Source organism: Arachis ipaensis, chromosome B7 (assembly GCF_059453495.1).
Source record: "Arachis ipaensis isolate K30076 ecotype BB chromosome B7, ASM5945349v1, whole genome shotgun sequence".
NCBI classification, from domain to species: Eukaryota; Viridiplantae; Streptophyta; class Magnoliopsida; order Fabales; family Fabaceae; genus Arachis; species Arachis ipaensis.
This window is the reverse complement of record NC_142442.1, coordinates 88,946,829-88,952,817: the sequence shown is the minus strand read 5'-3', so window position 1 is coordinate 88,952,817 and position 5,989 is coordinate 88,946,829. Positions and strand designations below refer to the sequence as shown.

The window sequence follows — 5,989 nt, the reverse complement described above, 5'->3', positions numbered from 1 at the left end:
TCCTTTTTCAACCTCTGAATCTGATTTCTGCTCAAGTCCCTCAATTTCAGCCAGAAAATACCTGAAATCACAGAAAAACACACAAACTCATAGTAAAGTCCAGAAATGTGAATTTAACATAAAAACTAATGAAAACATCCCTAAAAGTAACTAGATCCTACTAAAAATATACTAAAAACAATGTCAAAAAGCGTATAAATTATCCGCTCATCACAACACCAAACTTAAATTGTTGCTTGTCCCCAAGCAACTAAAAATCAAATAGGATAAAAAGAAGAGAATATACTATAAATTCCAAACTATCAATGAAACATAGCTCCAATCATATGAGCGGGACTTATAGCTTTTTGCCTCTTGAATAGTTTTGGCATCTCACTCTATCCATTGAGGTTCAGAATGATTGGCATCTATAGGAACTCAGAGTTTGAATAGTGTTATTGATTCTCCTAGTTCAGTATGATGATTCTTGAACACAGCTTCTTTATGAGTCTTGGCCGTGACCCTAAGCACTTTGTTTTCCAGTATTACCACCGGATACATAAATGCCACAGACACATAACTGGGTGAACCTTTTCAGATTGTGACTCAGCTTTGCTTAGAGTCCCCAATTAGAGGTGTCCAGGGTTCTTAAGCACACTCTTTGTTTTTGCTTTGGACCTTGACTTTAACCGCTCAGTCTCAAGTTTTCACTTGACACCTACACGCCACAAGCACATGGTTAGGGACAGCTTGGTTTAGCCGCTTAGACCAGGATTTTATTCCTTTAGGCCCTCCTATCCACTGATGCTCAAAGCCTTGGGATCCTTTTTAGTTGCCCTTGCCTTTTGGTTTTAAGGGTTATTGGCTTTTTCTGCTTGCTTTTTCTTTTTCTTTCTATTTTTTTCGCCTATTTTTTTTTTTTCTGCAAGCTTTGTTCTTTGCTGCTTTTTCTTGCTTCAAGAATCATTTTTATGATTTTTCAGATTATCAAATAACATGTCTCCTAGTCATCATTCTTTCAAGAGCCAACATATTTAACATTCTTAAACAACAACTTCAAAAGACATATGCACTGTTCAAGCATTCATTCAGAAAACAAGAAGCATTGTTACCACATCAATATAATTAAACTGAGTTCAAAGATAAATTCGAAACTCATGTACTTCTTTGTTCTTTTGAATTAAAACATTTTTCATTTAAGAGAGGTGATGGATTCATAGGACATTCATATCTTTAAGACAGAGTTACTAACTACTAATGATCATGTAATGAAGACACAAACACAGATAAGCACATAGAAAACGAAAAAAAAAACAGAGAAAGTAAGAACAAGGAATGAGTCCACCTTGGTGATGTCCTTGAGCTCTTCTATGTCTCTTCCTTGTCTTTGCTGCTCCTCCTTCATTGCTTTTAGATCTTCTCTGATTTCATGAAGGATGATGGAGTGCTCTTGATGTTCCACCCTTAGTTGCTTCCAATAATTGTGTGGAAGAAGATGTATCCCCTGAGGTATCTCAGGGATCTCTTGATTTGCAGTCAAATGTTCTACCACTGAGCTATAGACCCTTGATGGAAGCTTTTGTCTTCCCTTTCCTTATTTCTAGAGGCTTCTCTGGCCTTAGGTGCCATTAGTGGTTATGGAAAAAAAACAAAAAAGCTATGCTTTTTACCACACCAAACTTAGAATGTTGCTCGCCCTCGAGCAAAAGAAGAAAGACTGAAGAATAAGAAGAAGATATGGAGGTGATGGATGGGAGTGTGTGTTCGGCCATATGGGTGGGATTGGGTGTGAGTGGTAAAGGGTTAAGAGTGTTTGTTGGGAATAGAGGATGATTGAGAAGAGAGAAGAGAGTGAGTGGAGGTAGGTGGGGATCCTGTGAGGTCCACAGATCCTGGGATGATCCTGTGGGGTCCACAGATCCTGAGGTGTCAAGGCATTTACATCCCTGCACCAAATTAGGCATGTAAAATGCCTTTGCACACAACTCTGGGCGTTCAGCGCCAGGTTGGTGCCCGTTTTGGGCGTTCAACGCCCCTTTGCTGCCATTTCTGGGCGTTCAGCGCCAGGATGCTCCCATTCTGGGCGTTCAGCGCCAGAACTATGCTCTGTTCTGGCGTTTGAACGCCAGACAGATGCTCCTCCAGGGTGTGATTTTTCTTCTGCTGTTTTTGATTCTGTTTTCAATTTTTATATTTATTTTGTGACTCCACATGATCATGAACCTAAGAAAACATGAAAAATAAGAATTAGATACACATTGGGTTGCCTCCCAACAAGCGCTTCTTTAATGTCAATAGCTTGACAGTGGGCTCTCATGGAGCCTCACAGATGTGCAGAGCTTTGTTGAGACTCTCCAACACCAAACTTAGAGTTTGGATATGGGAGTTCAACACCAAACTTAGAGTTTGGTTGTGGCCTCCCAACACCAAACTTAGAGTTTGACTGTGGGGGCTCTGGTTGACTCTGATTTGAGAGAAGCTTTTCATGCTTCCTCTCCATGGTTGCAGAGGGAGATCCTTGAGTTTTGAATACAAGGGAGTTCTCATTCCATTGAAGGACTATTTCACCTCTGTCAACATCAATCACAGCTCTTGCTGTGGCCAGGAAAGGTCTTCCTAGGATGATGGATTCATCCTCTTCCTTTCCAGTATCCAGGACTATGAAATCAGTAGGTATGTAAAGGCCCTCAACCTTTACTAATACATCTTCTACTTGTCCATAAGCCTGTCTTCTTGAGCTGTCTGCCATCTCTAGTGAGATTTTGGCAGCTTGCACCCCATAGATTCCCAGTTTCTCTATCACAGAGAGGGGCATGAGGTTTATTCCTGAACCAAGGTCACACAGAGCCTTAAAGATCATGGTGCCTATGGTGCAGGGTATTATGAACTTTCCAGGATCCTGTCTCTTCTGAGGCAATGTCAGTTGATCCAGATCACTTAGTTCATTGATGAACAAGGGAGGTTCAACTTCCCAAGCATCAATGCCAAATAATTTGGCATTCAGCTTCATGATTGCACCAAGAAACTTGGCAGTTTGCTCTTCAGTGACATCCTCATTCTCTTCAGAAGAGGAATACTCATCAGAGCTCATGAAGGGCATAAGGAGGTTCAATGGGATCTCTATAGTCTCTAGATGAGCCCCAGAGTCCTTTGATTCCCCAGAGGGAAGCTCCTTATTGATCACTGGACGTCCCAGGAGGTCTTCCTCCTTGGGATTCACGTCCTCTCCTTTCCTCACAGGTTCGGCCATGGCACTTATGTCAATGGCCTTGCACTCTCCTTTTGGGTTCTCTTCTGTATTGCTTGGGAGAGTACTAGGAGGGATTTCAGTGATCCTTTTACTCAGCTGGCCCACTTGTGCTTCCAAATTTCTAATGGAAGACCTTGTTTCATTCATGAAACTTACAGTGGCCTTAGATAGATCAGAGACTAGATTTGCTAAATTAGAAGCATTTTGTTCAGAGTTCTCTGTCTGTTGCTGAGTTGATGATGGAAAAGGTTTGCTATTGCTAAACCTGTTTCTTCCACCATTGTTAAAGCCTTGTTGAGGCTTCTGATCCTTCCATGAGAAATTTGGATGATTTCTCCATGTTGAGTTATAGGTGTTTCCATAAGGTTCACCTAAGTAATTTACCTCTGCTATTGCAGGGTTCTCAGGATCATAGGCTTCTTCTTCAGAAGATGCCTCTTGAGTACTGTTGGATGCAGCTTGCATTCCATGCAGACTCTGAGAAATCATATTGACTTGCTGAGTCAATATTTTATTCTGAGCCAATATGGCATTCAGAGTATCAACTTCAAGAACTCCCTTCTTCATAGGCGTCCCATTATTCACAGGATTCCTTTCAGAAGTGTACATGAACTGGTTATTAGCAACCATGTCAATGAGTTCTTGAGCTTCTGCAGGCGTTTTCTTTAGGTGAATGGATCCACCTGCAGAAGTGTCCAGTGACATCTTTGATAGCTCAGACAGACCATCATAGAATATATCCAGGATGGTCCATTCTGAAAGCATGTCAGAAGGACACTTTTTGGTCAACTGTTTGTATCTTTCCCAAGCTTCATAGAGAGATTCACCTTCTTTCTGTCTGAAAGTTTGAACATCAGCTCTAAGCTTGCTCAGCTTTTGAGGAGGAAAGTACTTGGCTAAGAAAGCCGTGACTAGCTTATCCCAAGAGTTCAGGCTATCTTTAGGTTGAGAATCCAACCATAATCTAGCTCTGTCTCTTACAGCAAAAGGGAAAAGCATGAGCCTGTAGACTTCAGGATCTATTCCATTAGTCTTAACAGTATCACATATCTGCAAGAATTTAGTTAAGAACTGAAAAGGATCTTCAGATGGAAGTCCATGAAATTTGCAGTTCTGCTGCATCAGGGAAACTAATTGAGGTTTCAGCTCAAAATTGTTTGCTCCAATGGCAGGAATGGAGATGCTTCTTCCATGTAAATTGGAATTAGGTGCAGTAAAGTCACCAAGCATCTTCCTTACATTATTATTATTTTCTGCTGCCATCTCCTCTGCCTGTTCGAAAATTTCTGAAAGGTTATCTCTGGATTGTTGTATTTTAGCTTCTCTTAATTTTCTCTTCAGAGTCCTTTCGGGTTCTGGATCTGCTTCCACAAGAATGTTCTTATCCTTGCTCCTGCTCATATACAAGGAAGAATGGACAGAAAAATAATAATAATAATAGAGATCCTTTATACCACAGTATAGGGATCCCTTTGTAAGTAGAAGAAGAGGGGGAGATAAAGGATGTGATGTAAAGGAAGAAACACAACTGTGAGGATTGGAATGTGAGATGAGATGTTAGGATATGAATGAATAAATAGAATGAGATGGGAGAGAAGGAGGGAATTTTCGAAATTTATTTTTGAAAAGGAGTTAGTGATTTTTGAAAATAGTTTTTGAAAAAGTTTAGTATTTTTTTTTCGAATTTTTTTTTAAATTAAAATAATTAATAAATTAAAAAGAAATTTTGAAAAAGGGGAGAGATATTTTCGAAAAAATGAGAGAGAGAGAGTTAGTTAGGTGGTTTTGAAAAAGATAAGAAACAAACAAAAAGTTAGTTAGTTAGTTGAAACAAATTTTGAAAAGATAAGAAGTTAGGAGGTTAGAGAAGATATTTTGAAAAGATATTTTTGAAAAAGATAAGATAAGAAGATGTTTTTGAAAAGATATGATTGGATTTAGTTTTGAAAAAGATTTGATTTTTAAAATCTCAATTAATGACTTGATTCATAAGAAATCACAAGATATGATTCTAGAACTTAAAGTTTGAATCTTTCTTAACAAGCAAGTAACAAACTTCAAATTTTTGAATCAAAACATTAATTGATTAGTTATTTTCGAAAATTTTATATAAAAATAAGAAAAAGATTTTTGAAAAATATTTTTGAAATTTTCGAAAATAACTAATAATTTTGAAAAAGATTTGATTTTTGAAAAAGATTTTGAAAAAGATAAGATTTTCAAATTGAAAATTTGATTTGACTCATGAAAAACAATTTGATTTTAAAATTTTTTGAAAAAGTCAATCCAAATTTTCGAATTTGATGTGAGAAAAAAGGAAAGATATTTTTTTTTTTATTTTTGAAATTTTTATGAAAAACATGGAAAATATGCAATGCATGAAATTTTTAGATCAAAACAATGAATGCATGCATGAATGATATGGATGTCAAGATGAACACCAAGAACACTTTGAATGTCATGATGAACACCAAGAACATATTTTTGAAAATTTTTTTTTTATGCAAAGAAAACATGCAAGACACCAAACTTAGAATTCTTTAATGCTTAGACACTAAGAATTCAAGAATGCATATGATAAACATGAAAAGACACAAAACAAAAAAAATCATCAAGATCAAACAAGAAGACTTACCAAGAACAACTTGAAGATCATGAAGAACACTATGAATGCATGATATTTTCGAAAAAATGCAAGATGCATATGCAAGTGACACCAAACTTATGATATGACTCAAGACTCAAATAAGAAACACAAAA

The 5,989-nt window shown here is 37.4% G+C and overlaps 1 non-coding gene across 1 annotated transcript; it reads left to right on the top strand.

Moving 5' to 3' along the window:
• Positions 1–3,988: 3,988 nt before the first annotated feature.
• LOC148553292 (small nucleolar RNA R71) lies at positions 3,989–4,096 on the top strand. The gene has a single exon (XR_015893459.1). It is a non-coding gene; the product is annotated as a small nucleolar RNA R71 (small nucleolar RNA).
• Positions 4,097–5,989: the final 1,893 nt, after the last annotated feature.